The sequence below is a fragment of the Callorhinus ursinus genome, unplaced genomic scaffold, assembly GCF_003265705.2.
Source record: "Callorhinus ursinus isolate GAN/ISIS: 27379988/994484 unplaced genomic scaffold, GSC_fseal_2.0 scaffold1, whole genome shotgun sequence".
Classification (NCBI taxonomy): domain Eukaryota; kingdom Metazoa; phylum Chordata; class Mammalia; order Carnivora; family Otariidae; genus Callorhinus; species Callorhinus ursinus.
Window position 1 is genome coordinate 52,084,045 of NW_027397063.1, and position 25,639 is coordinate 52,109,683.

The 25,639-nt window shown below is 40.3% G+C and overlaps 1 long non-coding RNA gene across 2 annotated transcripts; it reads left to right on the forward strand.

Moving 5' to 3' along the window:
• Window positions 1-612: 612 nt before the first annotated feature.
• Window positions 613-21,437, forward strand: LOC112821518 (uncharacterized). 2 transcript variants are annotated; one of them, XR_003207473.2, is made up of 4 exons: window positions 613-713; window positions 1,022-1,143; window positions 15,543-15,667; window positions 20,669-21,437. It is a non-coding gene; the product is annotated as an uncharacterized lncRNA (long non-coding RNA). The 2 variants fall into 2 exon arrangements; XR_003207474.2 differs by lacking the exon at window positions 15,543-15,667.
• The last annotated feature ends 4,202 nt before the right edge of the window (window positions 21,438-25,639 follow it).

The window sequence follows — 25,639 nt, forward strand, 5'->3', positions numbered from 1 at the left end:
ACATTTTTGTCTGTGTCCAGTATAACCATACTAATTTATTATTAGTCACTAATCATGGGTAATTCACCGTTGCTTATAAAATGCTACATTAACTACTGCTACCATTTAGTTACCAAGTTCTGATGGTAGCGAAAACAAATCATGACTTTAATTGTCTGAATCTGGCTCTGTGTGTGTGATCAGCATGTGATCAGGACCTTGCTGAGTCCTACAGAGAACCGGTGAAAGACATTCACGGGATGCGGGCTGTAGTAGTAGCTCTTGCAGGGAAGCAATGTTCCATGAGTATTTTATTGTGTATGGCATATAGGAAGGATTTATTTGTCCCGTGTAAATATCTGACTGTCTCTAGTTCTGCCATCTCTTTAGATGAAATGCCACCAAACAAAACACCTTCTAAAATAGCTAGAAATAGATGCACAGGCAGAGCATTGGTAATGACGCTGAAGTTTTGTGACTTTAAGATAAACATGGGTATATGAAACCAACGAATGTCTCTCTTCTTCATGGTGACTGGAAGGCTGGGAACGGAAGTGGAGTGAGGGCTTTGCCCCCTGTGAGGTCATAGGTGCAGCTCAACTTTACATTATGATGTAGATGCTTCTCTTTAAAGGGGAGAGCACAGTCCCAGGAATGAAGATAGACATGCCAGTACTCAAATCCCAAGTCCATCCCTTATTAACTGTGTGACCTAAGGGACATTTCTTATCTTTGTGAGCTTTATTTTTCTCAGCTTTAAAAAAAGGATAATGAGACCTTATATTTGTTGTGAAGATTAAATAATAACAGTATGTTTTAAGTGTCTGGTACAGAGTTGGCACAAGTAAATGGCAATTATTAACATTATTGGTTCACTTTTCAGAGATACCTCCAATAATCATTGAGGGTTTATAAAGGTGTTTTAGTCAGTAGTAGCCATTTTCACTCCTTGAAAGGCCATTCATTCAACATGCTTTCTATTCTGTGTCAGGCTGAAATGGATGGTATAAAAATTAATAAATGAAGAATCTGTATCTTCCAGCAACCACGGTCTTCCTGGAGAGATGACACTTGCTTGGACTGGAGGAATCAGTTAGTGACATTTGGAGGAGAAGAGAGCACACTACACTTCAAGAACAGCATGAGCTGAACCAAAACACAGAGGTAAGATGCACCCCTGGTCTGTGTTGGGAATGACATGGAGTTTGGTATTGCTGCGATGTAAGTATATTAGGAAGGAAGTGGTCAGAGTTGTGGCTGAAGATACCAGCTGAAGCATGAAAGAGCTCCATGGTGGCAGGGAACTTGGCCATTGTCTGTGCATGGTGGGGATCCATTGGTGGTTTTACGTGGGGAATGATATGACCTAATTAAGATTTTAAAATATCACTCCAGCCAGTCTATGGAGAAGAGATTGAAGGAGAGGAAGGGTGAAAGAGAAGTTGGGGAGCTCAGTGAAGAGGCTCTAACAGTTATGGTATCTGCATTGAACAGAAACCAACTAAGGTACCTCATGAAACTTCAACTAAAGAACTAAAAGAGTGAGTGTGAACAGAGTTAAGGGAACCGCCAAGACTGGGAAAGCATGCCAGAGCTACCAACAGTGGGAACCATTACCAACCCCTGGCATGAAGGGTCAAGGGAAGGGAATAGTGACAGATGGAGCCATGGAGAAAAAGCATTATGATAGGAGTTGTAGGAGTTGGGTTTCCGAGAAGTTGACCCCAGAGGAGGATTCATGTGCAAGTGATTTATGCAGGAAATGCTTCTAGGAGGAACTAGTAAGGAAGCAGGGGAAGAAGCCATGCGTAGGTACTATTTCATCAGAATCTGGTGGGAGGAAGGTGCTATACCATGAGTTAGGAGTCAGAAGGCCTGGTACCAGGTCTTCTGCCACTTAAGTCACTCAAAGTCCCTGGCTTTTAGTTTGATCAACTGTGAAATGGGGAAAGTGCAACCTTACATAGCCATTGTGGGGATGAAATAGGAAGTATTGAGGGTTTTGTAAGAGGGTATGCCAGTGTAGGGTGCTATGACATAGAAAAGTCATAGATGTTTTAGCCTGAGTGATCTAGGGAATGTGAGTTCAGACCTGGGGCCACACATGGAGGCTGGTCTTAGGTCTTCTGGGCCTCATGTTTATGCTCTAGGCCTAATGTAAACAGTCTTTAAATTAGTTCCTGGACACTAATGGCTATCTTTTTATGACTAATAGAAAAGATCCTGCCAAATGAGTTTTTACTTTTTTATAATGATGGTTAATTTTGGATATTTTTATCTTTTAACGTGGATATAGCACCTCATTGATGGTATATAGGTACAAATTACTGTGACTATTATATTTTTAAAAGGCAAATTATCTGATATTGAGTCATTATCACCGTAGGGACTCTGTTGACCAACAATACTGTTATCTTGCTATTGGAAATCTGATGGTATACCTCAAATGCATAGAACTGCTGCCCTCTAAAATGATTTTGAAATCTTATTATTGCCATAATCACTATTTTACATTTCCCTAAACTTTTCTATAAACATCTGGGTTATAGAATAGTTTCTCACTAACTGATAACATCCAAGATACTGTGAGACAGTTTGGCAAAACTTTTTGCTGAGGAAGGCCCTCTCATTATCTGGATGTTGAGGAAACAGGCAGCATAGCAAGGAAGGTGTCCTGTTGGGGCATCTGATTCCATTGTGATCCGCACAGGAGTTACTTCCTCCAATGACAGCAGGAAATACTGGTAACCTTGGCAACACTGGTGGCCCTTCCCAACCTTTTTAAATTGAAATCGCTGTTGCTAGGTTACATCCTAAAGCAAAAAGAGGGGAAAAGAGGGGAGCAAGAGAATGAGAGAAATGCGAATGGGAGGGGGAGAGAGGATGAAAGGGAAGGAGAGAAAATAAGAAGGAGAATGAAAAAGGAGGATAAAAGGAAAATAGCGAAGTGGTATTTGAAGGGTTGGCTTCTGGATGTGAAAGAGGCTGTTGAATTATTGCCAAAATTAGAGAAGATGGAGTGGGGGTAAAAGTAGAATGTTAGTTCCTGACTTACTGACAATCAATAATTCATACTTCATTTTGACTTTGACTTTTCTCAAGCAAGCTACTTATCCTTGATGTGGGTGTTTTCACACTGTCAAAAGGGAAATGTTTATCAGCTCTTTTGCCTTTACCCAAACCTCCATCAGCATTCTTCATTCTGATGCCTCACTTGTCCACTAGCCTGAAAATGAAATATCTGCAGAGAATATCATTCTGTTAAAATGCAGTGAATGCTCCTCTCTCAGGAGGGCACAGGCAAAGTTTCTCTCGTGTCCAGAGGAAGCCATAATTCCACCATCCATGCATCTGCCCTCTCGCCTCTCGATCTCCTTTCTCCGGGTACAGCTTGGAGAGTGGGGGAAAACAAAGAGTTGCAGCAGCTGACAACCTCTGAGTTCAGGGGAAAGGTCGCACTTGCTCTGGGTGATTGTAGCTTTTTGTAACAGGGGAGTCACATCATGCCAGACTTAAAAATGAGGAGAACTGGTCGCTGAACAGTCCCTTCCTCTCTACTGTGGTGTGGAAAAGAGTCACCCTGGGAACATTCCCCCACTTCCAGAAAATGAGTAGGTTACCCAAGATAGAACCATAAAGTCAGTGGCTTGGAAATCTTGGGCATCTTGTTACAGGTGAAGGGATTTTGTACACTTTGTTCACCATGGCATCTTTAGCACCTAGACGAGCGCCAGGAACATGGTAGGTGCTCAATAAGTGCCAATGAATGAATGAAAAGAAATCACTTGCCACAGTCCTCTCACTGTTGCCAATCTTAGTTTGGGGGATGCCCATCCCCTTTGACTGGGGTCAAAGCTGAGGAGATAGAGTGAGATATTTTTTTCCCTAGAATTCCTAGCAATAAACTTTCACAGTCTTCCCCCTGGACATGAATGAGAAAGGAGGTAGTAGTGCCTGGTTCTGCCATAGTCATTTGTAAACATGGTAGCCTAAGACAAGAGCTAATCCTAAGGAAGCAGAGCCGAGAAGGGAGGACTCTGACTTTCTGCCCAGAGGACTGTTTCTAGTGTCTCCCAAAGCAGCATATTCTTCAGATGTCCCAGAGATCAGTGTTCTCCACACTGCACTGGGAGCCACAGGGGAACAGAGATGCAGAGGTGCCTTTTTCCCAGTGCAGTGGCCCACTTTGCCACCTGGGGACTGAATCAGCATTGCTTATGTTTTTCTGCTTTACCAAATTTCTAAAATCAAAAAACAAAACAAAGCAAAACAAAAACCAAACTCGTAACTCCCTTCCACGGGAGTAGTTCCCTTGGTCCCGAGCGTTTCAGATTTGGCTGAGAAACCTTCTTCCCTCTTTCACCTCATTACTCCCGCTCCATAGCTGCTCCCAAAATCTTTGGATTTTCTCACAGACTTCCTTTTTACAGGTAACTTCCACTAATGCAAATCAATAAAACAGACACCAAGAAGCTTCCCACCCAGTAATTTATGATAGTCCTTTAGACTACTTGAATTTCAGATAGGGCTCAACCGGGACCACTACCATAAATAAAATAAAAGACATTCTAAAGGGCTCATCCATTGCCAATATTCTATGGTTTTGAATCTAATACATGATTTGTATCATCATTCTAGAATTTAAAACTCAGTACTTTTTATGTCCCTATTATCTGCTAGGTATTGACCTGAACACTGGTTACGGCCATCATGGAACTTACAATCTAGTGGGCATGGGGGATAGATAGGCCATTAAAAAATGAACAAGATTTCAGATCATGATATCTGTTACACAGAAGACAAAACAGGGTGATATGACAGTGCATCTAGGGCGTGAGGGATCGATCTTACCTAGGGTAGCCAGAAGGCCTCTTGGAGGAAGTGACAAGTGAACCAAGATCCAAATGATGAGAAATATTTGATCACATGAAGAGACAGGGGGAGGTTGTTCTAGACAGAGGAAGCCACAGTTGAAAACCCTGCAGGGGAAATGAGCTTGGAGGGTTGTGTTTTTCTTTTCTTTTCTTTTTTTTTTAAGATTTATTTATTTATTTGAGAGAGAGAGAGAGCATGCACAAGCGAGAGGGGCAGGGAGAGGGAGAGAGAATCTCAAGCAGACTCCATGCTGAGTGCAGAGTCCGACACGGGGCTTGATCTCATGGCCCTGAGATCATGACGGAAACCAAAAGTTGGACACTTAACCGACTATGCCGCCCAGGTGCACTGAGCTTGGAGTTTTAAAGAGAATTAACAGAAAGATTAATATGGCTGAAGCAAGGGGAGAGAGAGGTTCTAGACAGGACAAAGTCCCATAGGGTCTTGAAGACCTTGAGGAGGAGCTTGGAAGCCAGTGCAAAGCAAGGGAGCAGTATATGATTTTAAAACAATCATCCTGTTGCTTTGTAGAGAGCTGATTATATGGATGCAAGGATACAAGCGAAGTGACAGGCAGGAGCTAACGCAGCAGTGTAGTTGAAAGGTGCTGGCAGCTTGGATTAAGGTGAGGCAGTGCAGTTAGGGAGATTGGATCCAGGCAGTGACAAAAGGAGGTAGAATCGAGGACAGCAACTAGGTCTGGGGCTGTGTGAGTGAGTGAATGGGGCTATTGTACTGAGGGAAGACAAGGCATATAATATTTGGGGGGACTGAGAGTTTCATTTGGATCTAATACGTTTATGTAGGAAGTTGAATACATTAGGTTGTAATGCAGAGAAGGGGTCAAAACTAGAGGTGTAGACTGTGGATTAATTGGGCCGTAGATGGTATTTTAATTATGCAGCTGGATGAGATCACCTGGGAGAATGGAGATAGAGAAGTGCAGAGGGCCAAAGAACTCGCACATTTAGAGGAGACCAAGTAAGCAGAGGAGGAAGTGCCAGCAAATAGGAATCTAATAAAGAAAAGCCATAAAGTTGGAGGAGAACAAGAGAGGTTGGTATCAAAGAGTCAGAGAAGGGAGCTGTAACTGTATTGACTGTTGCCCAGAGGTTAGGTTAGATATGTAGGAGATGTAACCTCTGGATTTGAAAACATCGGTGCCCTTAGCAGGAAAGGTTTCAAAGCAGTGGTGGGTTGAAAATTAGACTGCACTGAGTTGAGAACTAAGAGGTAGCAATAAGGAGAGAGAGCAAGCAAGGAAAAAAAAGTTTGGTTGTACAAAGAAGAAAAGAAATGGTGTAGCATTTGGAAGGAGATTTGGATTCAAGACAAAGTTTCTTTCACTTACAAAGATCAGAGATATGAGAGCATTTTTGAACATGAAATGGAAAGATCGCCCATGAGCCTTCCAATGCCTGGCCCAAATTCCAAGGGCCCGGATGTGCAAAGGTAGACGGATCCTCTCTGAGAACCTCTCAGAGGCCCGAAGATCCCAGTCTCGGTAGCGTGCCCCAGGAGGCGTGTCTGTTTTCATTGGTTATTGCCTCACTGTTACAACTCTGAGTTATGAAAAGGTCAATGCTGGATCCAGCTTTCCTCATCAAACTGCTAATGCAATATTAGTTTTAGCGATCAAATCAAAGAAGAGAAAGCTTTCCTGGGTGGTTAATAACTAAGAAGACAGAAATTAAATTTGGCCTACTATTATTATTTAAAAATAAAATCAAATAGAAGAAGAAAAATGATGAGAAAAACAATCCCTACTGAAACAACCCTGTCCATTTTATGTTTCCATTCTGCACTATTTTGGGATAAAATTAGTTTACCCTTTTTGTTAAGGGATCTGGCAATTCCAGGTGCTTTTGGGAAATGAGGAGAGCAGTCTGAGCTGGGATCTGACACTGTCCCTGTAACAGAGTATACACTAAGTTTTAGTATTTTTTGAAGGTTAAAATAAAGCTTCTGACTTGCAAAGTTACCTCCTAGGAGAGAAATGGGAATTAACTTGGAGGCAGACTATCCTTTGTTCTGGAAAGAGCTATCCTTTATAGATTCCTAGTTTAGAAGAAACCCTTCAAAGAAAAGGATAAGTGTCTATACCAATAGTACCATTCTTATCCAGTTTTTTTTATTTGGATTGGCCATGTAAACATGTATTTATTTGTTCTAAGTGTCCCTGAGTGTTGGGTTAAGGTTGAGATGGGCACTGACCAGGCAGAATGGTGTTTTCCATAGTATGATCATTGGACCCCTCACATCAGCATCACTAGGGAGTTGGCTAAAAATGCATAGTCCTGGTTGCCACTGCAGACCTATTGGATTAAAATCTTTGTAGGTGGGTCCACAAATATGAATATTCAACAAACTCTCCAGATGATTCATATCAGTTGTGCACTCCTAAATGTTCAACTCTTGGTTTTGGGGGTAGGGTGGTGGGAGAAGCCCTGATTTATATTATTTACCAGTATCTCTTCCTCTACACCAAAAAGAGAGGTTAGAATAATAATAATAATAATAATAATAATAATAATAATAATAATAAAACTCTGATGGAAATGGGAGTTTGGTGACTACTTTCTTTTCATTTTTTGTCAAGGACTATTTTCACTACTCTGAGGTTCAGGCTCGCAGCTGACATTTATATTTAGCAAGCTCTGCTTTCACCTTGCCTCCTCTTTTCTCAGAAAACAGATAAATCTTTCTGTTTGATAGTTGCTGCCAGTCATGTCTCTCCTCCTCCCCTTCTCCCTCCAGCCAATCCTTCTCTTTTCAGTGCTTCTACCCCTTCCCCCACAGCACTATTTGGATGCCCACCCCTTATCATCTATATTATATTTGTAGCTTTGTCTTGAACACGACAAAGCTGGGATTTCCAGGGCTGCTTCTGCACCCTCCCTCCCTGAAACATTTATGTAAAAAAACCCCCCAAAAACAAAAAAACGGGGGGGGGCGGTTCTCAGAAGGCAGGAAACTAAAAAACTGACTGGACCCAGGAGAGGGAGGCTGCTGCCTTAGACCGGAAGCTCATCAGCTCATCTCTTTGCTCCAGAGAGAAGTCACTGGAAATTCTTCACGCCCACCAGGGTGACACATACATTGCCTCCTTCAACCTGAGGCTGACCTCAGAGCTGAGGTGCAATCTTATCACCCACCTCATCACCCTGTCACCTGATAATGCATCCCTGTCACATTCTTCTCAATAAACCTTATAATATCTGCTCTTCTTAACACCTGGGGCCTAACCCCCAGGCAGTCATCTCAGAAAGATGACCCTGAAGTTCCTTTCATCTGTTACAGGATTAACATGATACATCAGTGTCCTTTTCTCTTCCCAGTGGGTTATGAGTTTGGTCGTTACAGAGCCCAGTGGCACAAGGAGTTTAAGGATCTGAATTGTTTATCCTGACTCATCCTGCGGTCAACTTCAACTGAAGAGCTAAACAGCTCAGCCTTCAGTTTTTCCAGCTATGAAAGACAAATAGTACATAATAAAGCTCCCTCCTACCATGCACACACACTTATTTCATAGGTATTTTTAAAGGATAAATAGCAATAGAAGTTTTATCAGTTCGGGATCAGTTCTTTGGTTGGCTTGCAAACAAAGCTGGAAATGGTTCGGTATGCCATGTAAAGGTTTCATGTTTTCAGAGAGCTCTATTGAAGTGCTTTGTATGAATCATCCCTCTCATTCTTCCTAACAACCCTGTGAGGGTTTTCTAGATGAGCAAACCAAGGTTCAGAGGACTTGAGGTAATGGGGAGAGAGCTGGCATGGAAACTCAGGTCACTCTTTTCCCTAATGACTCTCAACTCAGTGTCTCAGACATAAGTAACTCCATAGCAAGGTCTTTCTCTTGAACTCCAGACTGTATGTCCAAGTGCCCTTTGGACATCGCTATTCTTTGGAGGCTGCCATTGCAAGACAAAGGCTCTTCCTGATCTGGCAACTGCCTTCCCATCTGGCCTTCTTGTATACCTCTCTCCCTCTCTATGTTGAGCCCTACTGAACTACTTAACAGTTTGGCAAAAACACATGCTGTGATAAATCCTGTGGTCTCCCACATGTATCTTTCCTTTGGAATCAAGGCATACATTTTCATAACTACTAGAAGTGCTGGCTATTGCCCACTGATAGCTGAGAATTTCTAAAGAAATTGCCTTCTACCAAAAGGAGTTGCCATGAAAAAAGTTACACCTCTCTCCAGAAGCAGCCTGCATTTCATGACTGGTCAGTGCAGGGGGTATAAAGCCCAGTACTCAAAATGGACAACTCTGAAGGCCATTCCAAGTCAGAGCTTCTCCCATAGGATTGGCTGAGTCTTTATTGGAACTGCCTTGCTGTTCAAACTTTTCCCTCTGCCTAACCCTGCTCCTCTTCCCCCTTCACAAGTCTTTTTTTTTCTTCCTAAGAGCGCTCTGCATAAATCTGTATTCACATTTCTGCCACACAGTCTGTTTCCTTGGAAGTCTGACCTAAAACAGCTCTTACCAGATTTGTCCCTACCAGATTTAAAATGGGATTTTTGAACTATATTATCCTTTGGCTAGCTGGAAATGAGAACCCCATTATTGGTGACAGGTGGAATTTTGATAACTCCTGGAATGCTGGAACAGTGCAAAAGTTATATCATCAGTGGTAAACTGGGATGGAAACTGAAAGAGAATGTATTGGCAGGTGTACTGTCTCAGGAGATTGAGAGGTTCTAGGAGAGTAGTCAATATAGAGACTATGGAATCCCATGGCTTTGGCTGAATGCTATCAGACATTAGAGAAAGGCAATGAAAGACTGAAAGTGGTTAATCTCAAAGTTAGGGCAAAGCAAGAGAGCCAGAAGGCCTGAGGGTAGAAAAGCTGAGGACCAGAGCTAGAATATGATTTTAAGTACAGCAGAGTTCCAGAGAAGATTAATTTGTCAACCTGGTAAATCTGCCTTACCAAGTTCATGGCCTTAATTGCAAAGGAGTGAGACTCTGAGATTTAAGATGGTGCATTATCTAGGTTTATGCCCTTGGAAATCTTGAATCCTCAGTTTCCCCTGCACCCAGAGAAGTACCCTATTCCTTCCTGAATAGGGAAGTTATCACTTCTTTTTGCTTGCAAGATAGCAAAATAACCTATACTCCCACACCTCCCCTCATCTATCTCCACCTTCCCTCTTGGCCACCAGACCAATAACTGGGTTCAAGACACAATGTAACTGGCTGGGGAAGAGTTTGGTCTTTCTACTAGCAAAAGAAAGGAACTGTACACACAAAGAGCTGCAAGACCTGGTCAACATGTATCAATAGGACCAGGAGAGAAAGTATGGACTTGATCCTGAGGTTCTGGGTCAAGGTGGAGAGTGTGGGAGAATGAGGGTAAAACCTAAGTTTGGATAAGGGAGAATTTATATGGAACATTCTCCATTGGTGCAGGACTTAATACCCTGTCAAGGACCCAGGAGACATGCATGCAGCTAGAATGGCTCCTAGAAGCTTGGAAACAGCTTTGGTACACACTAACTAAAAATGCGAGACCTTCTCTGGTACATGATGAAAGAAGAGATCAAAAGGTTTAGAGAAGTGGATGTGCTGGAGTGGGTGTACTATGCAAAGCAGAAAATCCATCTGCTAACCAGCTTAAGGGTCCACTGAACACTCCATTTACCGGAGAGATAAAGGGTGCACTGATGAGAGGAGCACCAGCATAAATGAGGTACTCAGTGGTGACTGTTCTCTGTAGGCAAGGGCTGACGGTGGAAGATGCTGGCACAGGATTGGGAACCCTGAGAACAATAAAGAGGATGGCAAGATAATAGAGGCCAGGTGGTGGCACTTCACTATCAAAAGCAAGGTAGTCACAATGATCATAATAAATGGCCAGTCTGAGTAATAGCCAGGGAGGCCTGACCCACACAGGACCAAGGAGATGGTTAATAAAACACAGTGTACCACAGGCAGTTAACAAAGGATGCTATATGTATGCAATCAAAGGAGTCAGATTTAGATAATCAGGAGGTTGAGAACTTACTGTAATAAAAAGTCAAAATCTCTTGTTCAGTTTCTGGACACTGAGCCAGTTCTCTCAGGCCCAGATCCCACTGCTTAAAGGAGAAGTCAGGTCTCCAGGAGGGAGAGACCTTCAACCCTTTATTAAGCATATGTGATAATGATTCCCTTAGTACTTCCTCCAGGTACCTATGACTATTAGAATAATCATGCCCTGAGAAAAATGAGAATATTCAGTTATTTTGAGTAGGTTTGTAGACAGGGTCTAAGTTAATAGTGATATCCAGGGACCTAAAGGATCATTGTGGCATCAGTTAGAGTAGCAGCATATAGGAGCCAATTAACAAGTGGAAGCCTGGTCTAGTTCTATCTCACAGTGAGTTCACTAGGTCCATTGACTCACTACATAATTATTTCTCTGATTCCCAGATATAAAACTGGGACATACTTGGTAGTTGGAAGAATTGCTATATTGGTTCTTTGTCTTTGGACTGGCACATCCCTCTTTTAACCTGCCAAGATTACTTGCCTATCTGTGAGCAAACTAATTAATTCATGGGTGGCATCATGTCCCCTATTTGAATCATTGGTATGACTTCTACAAAAAAGCAGGTGGGTCTTCGAAGACGAGAGTGGACTTCTGCAAACTCCATCAAGTAGTAGCCCCCATTGCAACTGCTATGGCTGTATGTGGTATCTTTGCTCAAGCAGATTAACACAGCTTCAGATCCATAATATATAGCAATTAATCTGGCAATGGGATCTTTTCCATACCTTTTAGGAAGAAGGATCAGAAGCAGTTTGTGTTCGTGGGGACTGGACAGCCATATATAATGGTCTTGCCCCAGGCTATGCTAACTCTCTTGTCCTCTGGTATAATACAATCCAAAGGAACCTAGACTCTTTATTCTTCAGAAAATTATCAGTCCACTGTATCTGTGACATGCCACTTGGACTGCATAAAGAAGAAATAGCAAATACATTGGAGGCCTTGGTAAGACACATGCACTCCAAAGGATTGGAGATAAAGCTAATGAAAATTCAGGGCTCTGACATGTATGTTTTTAGGAGTATAGTCATTGGGGACATGCCAGGATATTCCTTCCAAAGAAAAGGAGAGATTAATGCATCTTGTATCTTCCATCCCTAAGAAAGAAGCACAACACTTTTAAGGTTTCTTTGGGTTCTGGGGATGGCATGTTTCATACTGGGAAATATTGTTTCAACCCATTCACCAAGTGGTGAGACACAGAAGGACTACTAGCTTTGATTAAGGCCCAGAGCAGGAAAGAATTCTGCAGCAAGTCTGGCACAGATGGTCCTGCAGAAATAATGGTAGTTATCTGTGATGGAAAAGATACTGTTAGAGGTTTGTTGTCAGCCCCAGTTGATAAATTGCAAAATGGACTCCTAAGATTCTAGAACAAAGCCATGCCATCTGCAGTAAATAGCTAGAGACCAAATATTATTTACAAAATAACTCTTGCCATACACCTGGGAGCCAGTGGGGCTGACCCACCGACATAGGAGGAAAAGGACAAACCTGGTTCATTGGTGAATTGGCTTTGTATGTGGGTCCAAGCTGAAAATATAGCTCCATTTCAGGGATGCCCTGAAAGTCAGCAATATGGGGCAATCCTCCCACTGAGTACAGCTTCAGATGGCCACAGCTGTTTCTCTACTTCTTTGGGGGGCAGGGAAAGAAAGAAAGAAATGGCTGGAAATAAGATAAATAGGAACTTATAGGAAGTGACCTGTTTGGTTACAGGATTGGAAGGAGAAAAATAAATCTGGGAAAAGGAGGTCTTGAAAAGAGGCATGTGCATCTGTCTATGGCAGTACAGATGAAGTTTGAATGTCTTTGCATTTCATGATAATCCCTAGTAAGAGCATTTACCAAGGAAGAGATACTAAGTAGCCAGGTAGACAAAATGACTCGGCCAGCTGATGTCATCCAGCTTCTGTTATTGGCCACTCCTGTGCTGGCATAATGGATGCATGAATGGACTTGGATTGTCACAAGGAATTGGCTCAATGGTATCAGTCCTCACTGACTAAGGCTGTTGAAGCTGCTGCCATCGCTAATTGCTAATTGCTAATTCTCCAGCCTGCGAGCAACAGAGGCCAATGCTGAGTCTCTATGATAATCATCCCTAAGGACACCAACCAGCTACTTGGTGATTAGTTGATTACATTGGAATCTTTCTGTCCTGGAAATTAGTGATTCATTTCAACTGGGAAGGTGACATATTTTGGGATAGGTTCCCTTTCTTTCCTACAGGGCTTCTTCTAGCACCACCATAAGAAGGTTTACAAGAAAAACAAACAAACAAAAAAGATTTACAGGAATATTTGATCTACCCATACTATATACTGTAGAGCATAGCCTCAGACCAAACAATGGTGTTGCAGCAGTGGGCACATGACCACGTATCCACTGGGCCTATTACATTCTGCACTAATTGGAAGTTGTAGGTCTGAGAGATGACGGAATTGACTTTTGAAAGGGCAGCTGAGGTATTGGCTTGCAGATGATAGTCTATGAGGTTGGGGCACCATGTTTCAGGATGCAGTAACAAAGACCCTTATATGGCTCTGTTCCCTAATGGATCCAGGATGACTCCACTTATCAGTCCCGGTGACTCAGTTGAGGAATGTATTATTCTCAAGCATGTGTTTATGGCTCTGTGGGTCTATACTAAGTACTGGATCCTAAAGGAAGGATCTCTTATTCCCCCTTTAAGAGTCCTGTTAAACTTTAAGCTATGACTACTACATGGTAACCTAAATCTCCTCATGCTGAGTCTAGCAAGCAAGGACAGGAAGCACAATATTGGTAGGGATCATTGACTGATCATTAGGAGGAGGTAAGGCTACTACTACACAGTAGGGTCCAGAAAGCATAAATCTTGACTTTAATCAAGAAATGGACAAGTACAGAGGTGCCTGGGTGGCTCAATTGGTTAAGCATCTGCCTTCAGCTCACGTCATGATCCTACGGTCCTGGGATCTAGCCCCACTCAGGCTCCCTGCCCAGCGGGGAGTTTGCTTCTCCCTCTCCCTCTGCCCCTCCCCCCACTTGTGCTTGCTCTCTCTCTCTCTCTCAAATAAATAAATAAATATTTCTTTAAAAAAAGAAAGAAATGGACAAGTGCAGCAGCTGTAGTATGGCATGGTTACCAGGAGCCCAGGAACTCAGTGATGACTCTCTAAATCATCCTACTAGGTAAGCCACCTAGACCATGAGAATTACCAGACTAGGGTGAAAAGAATCTAGAATGAATCATAAAGGAAGGAGATGATGAGTGTCAATTTCAATTTTAAGACCAACCTTGTTGGGAAAGCCTGACTTTCACCTTACTCACTTTCCTCTTGTAAATTTCTCCAACAAGAGAGACTACCCAGACATTTGAAGGAGCTCTTTTCAGATGGAATGACTTACTATATGAATCAGGTGACTCTAAGTGGTGCAAAGGTGGCCCATATTGGATGCTATGATGTAACATCTAGATCCCTTCTTCAGAAGGAATGTATTCATCCCACAGTTGTTGCGGATAGGCTATAGCTGATACGCTCTTCTGGAAATTGTCCTTGGTTGAAGGGAGCTGCCTTGTCCAAGGCCACACACCCCTCCCAGGGGCAGTCTAATTGAATCACTTGATGATGCAGAGGTGCAGGGTTTCAGCCTTCTTGTCATGATGCAAATAAGTCTTAAGGGCTATCCCAGCTCCAAACCTCCGATAAGTCTGAGCTCCCATAGATCTCTGTCAGTTTTTCTTTTTACCCAATCCTCTACTCTCATTCTTTTATTGGTGGTATTCTAGAAAGTACTCCCTTATAAATAACCCTCATGCAAATATATACCTCAGAATCTGTTTTCTAAGCAACTGGACCTGAGGTAAGTGCTCTTACTGCTTTCAGGCTTTTCAACATGCTAATACCTCAGCTTGAAGTGCCCTTGCCTATCTTCAGCTTTACCTAAGCCAGTGATTTGCAACTCTTCTTTCCCATTAAAATTATTTAATTGCTTTAAAAAATAACAATTCTGAGGACCTATCCCCAGAGCAATGTAATCAGAATCTCTGGGTATGGAGCCCTAACATCTATATTTTCCAAAGGCTCCCTTGATGTTTCTAATGCATAATGATGGTTTAAAACTACCGATCTTACCAATGCTTGCTTATCTTTTGGATATCCACTAGCTATCCCTTCTTCTGAAAAGTTCTCCATGATCTGATTCCTTAAGGTCCCGACACTTACTACCCCCTGGGCTTGCCTCTGACTGGGGACTTATCACACTCTATAATTACCCGCTTACTGATCATTTTTGTCCACCTGACTATGAACTCCTTGAGAGAGAGATTATATCTTAATCATTGCAGTAACCCCAATGAATAGCCCTGTGTCTGGCACATACTTCTTTCTCTCTACATATGTGTTAAGTAAGTCAGATGTAGATTTGGGAGTCACTGGCTTTCAGATAGTAACAAAAGCTCAGAATGAGGATGGGATTACTATGAAAGGGTGTACAAATGTCAATCTTTTTTACATATGAGAAATCCTTTTTAACATTAAAGTTTTAATTACAACAGAAAATCCAACATACATTTGAAACAATTAAAATACATATGTAGGGAAACAGTACATTTATTTTTCAGATAGACACATTTGTTTCAAGGGCTTCTTTTGATTATACAGAAGTCTGCTCAAGAATTTCTCTAGAAGGAGAGTAGGAACGAGGACAGAACCTTTAGAACATTGATGCGTAAGAGTAAATGGAAAAAGAAGTGGTTGCCAAGGACAGAGCGAAGGATGGGCCAGAGGTAAGTAAAGACCATTAAAAATTTTGCAGAAGCAAGGGAGGAGGGAATGTTAAGCTGTTAATGTCCAGAAAGTTTGGATAACAATCAGTTTTGTCTATGAATTTCACCTTTTAACTTTCTTTCTTCCCTTACCCCAACCACAGCCTTTTTGAGAAGAATGGGTTGCCAACACCCTATGTTATAACCTTTACCCTTAAATATACAACTCTGCATATTGGGACAATCATTTAGAAGATATAAGGGTGGGAAATTAACAGTAGAAGCAAAGCTGAAAGAAACTACATAGTGGGCCATAAGGTAGAACCTGGCAATAAAAACATAGGCCATGAGTAATTCAAAGACAAATCCATAGACCAGATGAATAAGCAAGTAATTTTACTTCTCTAAGTTTTAATTTTCTCTGGGAAAAAATTAGCAATTTGGATTTGATTGATTTTTTTACATTGGACCAGAATTTATTTATTCATTCATGTGCCCATAATGCACTGTGCTAGACACACTCGTTCATTTCATCAGCAAATCCTGTTAGTTCTGCCTTCAAAATATATTGAGAATCCTACTACTGCTTTGTGTACTGTGGCGATCTTGCCCCAAGTCACTATCTTCTCTTTTCTGGATTATTGTAATCACATCTTTAATTGGTTTTCCTTTCCTGCCTCTCACTTAATCCCCACTACAATTTAACCTCCATATAGCACCTAATGTAATTCTTCAAAAATCATGACAGATCATATTATTCCTCTGATTAAATCCTCCAAACAGTTCCTTCATCACTCAAAGTGAAAGCCCAAGTCTCTTTTAGTTGCATTCCTACCTGATCAGGGCCCACTGCCACACTCTTGTCACCCAACGGTTTACCCTCCTTTACTCTATTCTAGTATCATAAGCCTCCTAACTTTTGCTCCAACACCCAAAAATTATTCCCACTGCAGGGCCTTTGCACATACTGTTCTCACTGGCCAGAAGGAGAAATCTGCTTTGTTGGCTTCCTCCCTTCCTACGGGAGTCAGCTTAATTGTCACCATTTCATAGTGGTGTTTCTCGGTTACCACTTAATAAATATCATCGATCCTCTTGCAATGTCATAATGCTCCATCTCCTTTCCCTGGGTTATTCTGTGCATCTATCACTTGGTCAGCTTCCTTTACTGCAGTGCCTAGAACAGTGCCTGAGATGTGGCTGGCATTCAAAAAAAAAAGTTTTTGTTGAACAAATGAAGTGAAAAAAGATGTCTACTTGGGAGAGTCGGAAAAAACTCAGAATTCTATCTGAGCACTTTACAGTGCTTTTGTGTTGAGAAAAATCCTCTCTATATCAAATTTGGCAGGGAATTCTCTCTGCTTTTTTTCTTTTTTGAATGGTTTTGTGATGTCATTTCTCCCATGACCATTCATCGAATAGGTGTTTCTATGGTTACAGTGTTATTTCTAGTCAGAATCCTGCTGAGGAGAAACCTGAATTTGGTATTCCAGTAAGTCAAGATTCCCATGACACACTATTAAGATAAAGATGGATTTTCACAAATCAGCTCCCTGTGTCATTCACCAAATTATTGGAAAGGTGGAGTAGAAGATATATTTAGGGGTTAACTCTGGAGTCCTGAAAAACAGCATTGTAGGAAATAGACAAAATGAGATACCAGTACGTCTGCTCGTTAGTGAGGGTCACAATGAAATCAATCCAGTTTTACCTTGCTTCCCACTACTGGAGCCCTGGTGTACCTGTTGTCATTATGCCCTCATCTTTATACCCTGTCAAGCTGTGGATTCTGTAGGCTGCTTATCCTTTCTGTTCTATTCTGGGGATAGGAATAAAAATACAGATGGGTATACCTCTAGAGCCTAATTTGTGGGTTTACCCTAGAAAACAAATGAAGTATGGCTAATGTTGACATTCAGTGAGTAAATGGGGAGCTGGCTGTGTTAGAACATCACAGAGGCACTAACCACACAATTTAGACACATGCCTTAGCTCCCCAAGCTCAGTTTCTGCATAGCCAGCATAGAGAACCATGGAGAAGATAAAAAATTGTATTTTTAGCTTTGTCTCATTTTTTTCTTTTTGGTGCCCCTTCTATCCTGGCTGCTCTTCTTCCCACCCATCTCCAATCTAGCTCCTATTACTCATAAACTGCCTAGGGATGATACAGTTTTGTTGTTAATGAATTACGAAAATGTGAAAACATTTCTGTAGCTATACAAATATCTTCATGAAATCTTTAAGGAACATTGCAAAATGCAAATTAAGTTGCATATGTATGACCCAAATAAAACGACTTTCGTGTCCAACCCTAGCGTTATAAGGAGCTCGAAGCCAGTATCAATGTAATCACTGAAAAGCAGTTTATGTTTTTGTTGAAATGTCTCCAAAATGTGGCAAGAGAATTTGTATCTTAAATCCTAGTACAATGTATTCTCACCCTGTGCCTTGCTGGGGCTCTGTTTGCTAGTTTCCTCTCCATAGGCTATCTAGCTCTGCTTGCTCAAGCCCGTTCCCTCAGCATGTTTAAAAATAAAACAACAACAACAAAACTTTGTTCAGGACTTATCATGTCTCCCAGAGTTCATACAATCTTTGAAAGAACTAAGCTTTCATTCATTTATTCATTCAATAGGCATTTACTGAGCACATACTATGTACTGTGTACTATGTACTATGTACACAGTACATGTACTATGTACACACTATGTACACACTATGTACCAAGAACTGACCTCCATGTTTAAGAAAATCGATATATAATGTGTGCATTCTGGAGCAGGGTCAGGAGATATAATCAGCATATTGTCAAGCAAGAGGTGACAAATTCTGTGAATCAAATAAATGAATAAAATCATAAGAGTCTCTGATTCTTCTGGATAACTCAATTCCTTATTCCCTTGGTGAATAGCCTCATTGATTCTCTATCATTAAAGTTTTCTCTCCACTAATCCTTCCAAATTGAAAAGAATTCAAGGCACCACTCTAACTCAGGTTTTAAGATCCACCTTTTTGCAGATGTGTTTTATGACTAAATTGCTCTGTCTGTCTGACATAGGTCATTAGCTTCTTGACTAAGATCTATGCCTTTTTCTAAGTCTATCCCTGCACTAAGTAGCTGCTATTTCACAAATAATAAATAAAAAATGGTGATGACTCTGAGTGTTTGTGATCTACTCACTGGCTTCTAAAACACATCTTTCATTTCTTCTGCTGGGAAATATGGTAAATGCTTCTCAGAGTAATTGAAAAAGTTAGTTTAGCTGTTCATACCAACATTTTAAAAGGGCGGAGTGAGAGTAGATAGAATCAATGATTAGGTGAACTGATTTCCTGGGACCATAGAGTTTGAGTATAAAGAAATATGACACCTTATCTGGGCCCAAGAAGGGTACAGCTGTTTGGATTCTTATTTAATCAATTATAGAAGAAAGAGAAATTTTGCTTAATAAAATGAACTGAGTCATACATAGCTGGCTGTGGGGCACATCCCTTTCAGAAATGTGACTTGGGAGCTACATTTGCAATTACTTTCAGCCAAAATGACCTCAGACTCCTGAGTCCTCCATAGGATTTCATCTAATGTAATTTCCTGACTTTGAAATGAGAATTCTTAAAACGCTACAGGTTTCATAGCAAAAAGGCACATGTGGCTTAGAAGTTCCAATGAGGAGAACTGCACCAGAGTCACCCAAGCCTGAGGATACACCTGCCCTGCTGCTCAATTTCCTTTGACTTCATGTTGGCCTCGAAGTTACCGTTTTAGGGTTTTCACTCTTGCTTAGACTCCCTTCACACAAGGCTTGCCATGTATGTCTGTAGTAGCCATGGCTATTAGAATGCTAATATGTACTCAGAAAGCCAAAAGTTTGGATTAACAGATACAAATTTTTAGTTATTACGAAAAATTGAGACAAATACATAGTTGCTGTTTGGCATCAGATAATCAAGTATTTAACTTTCTCTCATCAGTCTTAGTCAGTGAACCTCATCACAGTTGAACAGTGCACATCAGGACTCATCCTTTATCTGTTTTTAGTTCTGTTGTTGAATATTTGACTGTACTTATCTAAACTCTGTAGACTTAAACAGGTTTATATCCATACATTAGTTTTGATACTTTGATCAAATAGATAAACAGATAAATAGACTTTTAAAATAATCTTATATTTTCTAATTTAAATCATCAAGTAACATTAGGTTTAATATAATACAATGTTGATTATGAAGGTTATAAAGCTATAACCCTATTATGCATACTTTTAATTTATGTAATTTGTATAAATTTGGATGTAAGATTGTCAGTAATGATGACATGGATATGCATATAGATATGACAAGAAGGCATTTAGACTGCTGCCAATTCCAAGTTTGTAACATAACTTTTGAAACTGACCAAGAGAGCACACTGCAGACCTACATATTCCTGAGGGTTCATTTTCCACTATGATAACACCAGCTGTATGGAACCCTTAAGAGTCACAGGTTATGCTAGAAAGAGCAAATGTCTGAAAGAGAGCAGTTCTCTGTGAAGTGAGGTGTGCTCCAAGCTTGTGATTGTTGATGCTTTCATAGAGTGTTGTGTCACTCTGCTAGATTACCATGGGCTAGTATATTTTGGGTCGCAAATGTTGTTCTGGGGATGCTTAAATGTTCTCTACGTGTGGTTTATGGGCGATGGAAGATTCTCATTGGAATAGCACATCTGTCCCTAGCTGAAAAGAAAAACATGACAACCTCTCAGGTTGGAACAGCCACCAGGTTAACAGTGAGAAGAATTCAGTTTATAGCTGCCATTTCAAGAGAAGCAGTTCATCAGCTAGATGAGAAGGCTGAGGGCTTTATGATCACAGTGACATTAGAAAAATCAGTCCCAAACGACAGACTGTTTTCTCTGTTTTCAGTTATACATCTGTACAGTCTGTATTAGTGACAGGTGGTTGAATTTATTTTGTTTAAACTTGACCTAGTCTGTTAAAATTTGAGTGAAAGTGGTCTCTAACAATGGTTAATTCTTTACAGGGGAAGTTGGGTCAAGCACTCAAAAAGATGCATCACTGAAACCATCTCTACTGTTTAGATCTTCTAATAATTGCCAAATTTAAAAAAAGGGCAAAGTGATTTTACCTGCTAAATTTACTCTCTTTGTTCTCTGGTCTTGCAATAAGCCAGAAAAAAAAAGCCAAACAACAACAACAACAACAACAACAACAACAAAACACACACACACACCAAGAATGTAATATGGACCACAATTTCATAATGTATTAAATGTATGCAGTTTATTACTTCCAAGGACCTGTACTTTTGTTACAGTGTTCTTAGTATTACATGCAGGTGACCCTATTAAATAGTGCTGCACCTGCCAGCATTCTTTACAACCCAGCCATCGCCATGGCCTCCAGACCTTCTCCCGATTCCCAGGACACCTGAGACATCATTAATTCCTCTTACAAACTCCCAGAAAGTTCATGGGTTTATTCACTCAAGAGATACTTATCAAGACACTGGGCATACAGCATACTGAACAAAGCCTATCATCCCCTGCCCTCCTGGTGCATTCATTCTACTGGGAATTTGTGTGAAATCAGACTCCACGAACTTCCCAGGATAGACTGGAACCTGCAGACCTAAACAGGATTCCTCACAGACTTCAATAATCTCCAAAACAGCTGCTCCAAGTTTCAACACAGATCCTAATTTCTTGGAGTTTGGGGGACTCTGGAATGGACCAGAGATGTGGAACCTTCTCTTACAATGGGACTAGCAGAAATAAAGTCATGATAATAAAGCCTTCCGCTCTCTTTCACTGTTCTCGGGTTGTTTTAGTGAAGTGGACCCTGAGGAAAATGTGCAGTTGTCCATACAAACCCAAATAAAAAGCATCAAAAAAGCAAAAAGATCAAAACAAATGTCGTTACATATATTTCTCATTGCAGTGCTAGGGTGTAGTAAAAGAGTATTGCATAGACTTTGTTTTTGATGTCTAAGATCTTAGGAACTATTAGTATGGCTGACAGCACAGGCTGATTTGACTCCAGGTTGTGAGACTTGGAAAACTGTAAAGAGATTTGGGTGTGAAATGAAGTGACTTACACAATTCCTATGTGCAGTATTGGTCCCTGCGCAGATCAGCCGACCTCAAGTTGACCACTGGCTGTAGGCTTCTGGTACATGTGTCCATAATAACTTCAAGTAAGGCTTTTCTGTGTAGACTTTCTTCTGCAACTGTCTCCAAATTGAATTCATAGAACATATTCATTACTTATACTGATCTGACTTTCTTTTCTTTATTTTTACATTTAATTTTAATTCTCCGCAAAGCAGACTATCAAAGGATTTGAAATTTTAAAGGGGTTTTGAATTGTTTTTTATAAATTCCTGGCAGTTATATAAAATGTGAAAGCAAAATCTGTGGTTTTTTAATTCTGAATTTCCTAAATTTATTAAGACACTGACCATTATTAAAATACGAGCTATAGGTACATGAAAAGAGATTTAGCAATAGCTTGAGACAAAATCATGAGCAGTTTTGCTACGTGGGTAACAATAACAAGACAGTGCCAGTGGAAGAAAAGGTGAAAATAGTTAACAATCTGTACAAACTTCTAAAAAGATTCAGGAGTGGAAGCAACCACTCCCCACATAACCCCTGAAGTGTATGGGGAGTCTGTGGAGGCCACATAAATACGTGCTACCTGGCAAGAACATTTTGGCACACCAAAAATGTAGGGACACAGGGAAGAATTTTTTAAAGGTTATTTGAGAGTGCCTAGGTTTTAAATTTATGGCTCGAGATCCACAAGTTGAAATTTGCATGATAGAAAGAGATTTAAATCCTGGATGAACTAACTGTCCTTTACCACTTTTAATTCGACACCTGCCTGCTTTTAAGGTCCAGAGCGACACGACTGTTGACACTGACAGGTGGTTGAAGACTTCCGGTAGATGGAGGCTTTGCAAAGAACCTTTCTTTATTGATCTGGCCACATAGCATAGAGCCACCTTAAGTCTCTTTTTTGCTCAGTTTTTCCTCTAGTAATGCTTCCTCACAGGAGGTGTAGGGTACACTTGTTATTGTTTGGGTGCAAGGAATCTATCTGTAATGACCTTCAGTAGAGCCAGGAAGCTGTGTGCCTCTGGCCAACCCAATTATATTACAGGCTAGACAGAGTACGTTATGTTGGCTCTGGTGAATGGGCCAGGAAGCAAAACAATAAATCTTTATGATAAATGTTGATTGTTGGACAGGAGGAGAAAAGACCCCAACCCCACCCCAATTTTCTTTTTCATTAGCCTCCTGATACTATGTCCTGAATAACATCGAAAGTAAGCAGCCTATAAATATTGCACAAGTTTCCAATACTAAAAGCTGATAAAGTTTATTGTACTTATAAAATAGAAGGAAATGCTTTCAGTTTCCTATTTACAGGTCTCTAGGGAGATTCCAGGTATAATTTATGGCTTCAATTTAAAAATGTAGTGTCCCTTCACACATTGTCTTTCTTCGTTTGCTTTCTTTTCTCTTTGTCGTTTTATGTCACGCACAACATGTAAGTGACCATGCACTCAGACACTCAAACCTTCCCTTACATACTTTTATTTTTGTTACATCTTTTTAATTACCCCTTTAAAGATAGTTCTCTCATGAGTTTCTCTTTGTTTTCTATATCTTTTTCCAGTCTCTTCTTAGTTGACATATAGACTCTTCTTTCCACACATCTAAGCTTCCTCCTATTCCATGTTTGTATTCTGAAACCACCACCTATGTAGCCATGTCCTCATAAATTTAGAGATTTAACATATGGCTGTTAGTCTGCAACGAAAAATATAAAATACTGTCCATTTCCAGTAATGCTTACCCAGATTTCGTCATTGCTTTATATGGAGGAAAATCTAATGAGTATTTTGATGAATGGACTCTGAATTTAAAATGCTCAAAAAAAGGGGTGGGGGAGGGTGCTTTAAGAAACCTCTGGTGTCATAGATGCTCTGTTTACTGATGATCCAGTGCTGTTCATAGGTCTGGAAACCTGGGCTTTCTCTGGACATAAAAATGACAATGACTGTGGAGATCATCTGATGTAATATGTCCTTGCATTCACACCACTCCTGGTTTCATTATTTGTGAGGTGCTGCATTTTAAAAACAAGTTTGGACTTGAATTATCACCCTGTGTTCTTGGAATCACTTTGCCTTTAACCTTAATGAATTGCACTTTACTCCACAGAATATCCCACAAGGCAGCAGTAGTGGCAGCATCTTAGTTTCCAGATGAGAGGGGAGAGAATGGCGTTGTGTTCCTTTATTTATCATACAAACCAGCTGACAAAGAGGCCATCCAAGAGTGCTGGCTAAAGACATTAGAAGTTCAGAGCTTTGCCAAGTGAGGCTTATAAAATGTAGGGGTGTCTTCACCCATGCCTTTTACTAGAATGTTATTTATATCCACATATAGAAGGGTATGGTGCAAAATAATGAATACTATTTTAGAGCATTTGTGAAGTGCCTCATTAATATTATTTAAAAATAATAATACCTGACATTTATTGGGGCTTACTATGTGCCAGAAGTTGAGATAAATCATATACATATTTTCTCATTTAAATTTAATAAGGACTGAAGGAAAGACTATTGTCCTCAACTTAACAGAAGACAAAAATGGGGTTCACTTACGGTGAAATAACTCACTTACGGTCACATAGGCTGTAGATGGTGGAAACGGGTTGAAAATTCAGCTCTTTTTGACTCCATTCAGCTCCTTTAACTTTTTGAAACCGAATGTAATTTTAAAACCTCTGTTTTGAGTCACTATATAGTATTCTCTGAAGTAACTATTGTTTTTTTTTTTAAGATTTTGTTTATTGAGAGAGAGAGAGAGAGAGCACATGAGCAGGGGAGAGGGCAGAAGGAGAGGGAGAAGCAGGCTCCCCACTGAGCAGGGGGCCCAATGTGGGGCTTGATCTCAGGACCCCAGGATGATGACCTGAGCCGAAGGTAGACACTTAACCATCTGAGCACCCTGCTAACTGCTTTTTTTAGATATTAAGTAAAAATTTGGAAATCGTTTGCTTTTTTAGGTTTTTTTTTTGGTATTTTTATTTTGGTATTTGTTTTCTTAAGAACAATCTGGATAACACTATGCTTGATCTTTCATTAAAAAGACATTATACTCTTGCAGCAGAAGAGAGGTGACATAAACAAGAGAAATATTAAACATTACATAATGACTTTATCCTAGCCTGCAAAATTTAATTTTTATTTCTAAAACTTAGCAGTTTTTTTTATTCTATAACTGTGGAGTTGGAAGAATTCTGTCTAACCTACTCCAAAATACTTCATTTATCTTGTCTAATCCAGAGTGTAACTCTCTGCTCCATAATGTTCTCCGAGATGTGAAAAAATTTCAGCAAAAAATAAGACTCTTTTATTGCAACTGTTGGTCTTAAACAGCATTGATGAGCAGTATATATACTGTAATTCTTGATAAATTACTAAACTTCTAAATTAGGTACTCAAAGATTTGTGCAGTTTGGGTCTAAATCCATTTCTGTTTCTTTTACCCCTCAGAACTATTCTTCACCCAAACTGGTCTCCAGACCAGTTTTTTTGTGTGTGTGTTTTCTTCCATTTGGAATGTTTTCTCTCCTGTTAATTCCCGTCTTTCCTTCTTTTTTGTACTATTTGACTCTTTATAAATAGAACTATTTTATTCTAGTTTATTCTATAGTTATTTGTCTCTAATTCTCTCCCAGTCATTATAAGCATCTGAGTCAAAACTAGGTTTGCTCCTTTTCCCCCAACAAGAGTTTTAATCAGTTTTTTTAAATGTCCATTATATGTCAGCCCTCTAGCCAGATTTTTTAAATAGACTATTTTTAAGAATAGCTTTATATTTATAGAAAAATTAAGAATGTAGGACATAGAGTTCCTATATACCTCACTCAATTTCCCCTATTAATATCTAACATTGGTGTGATACATTTGCCACAA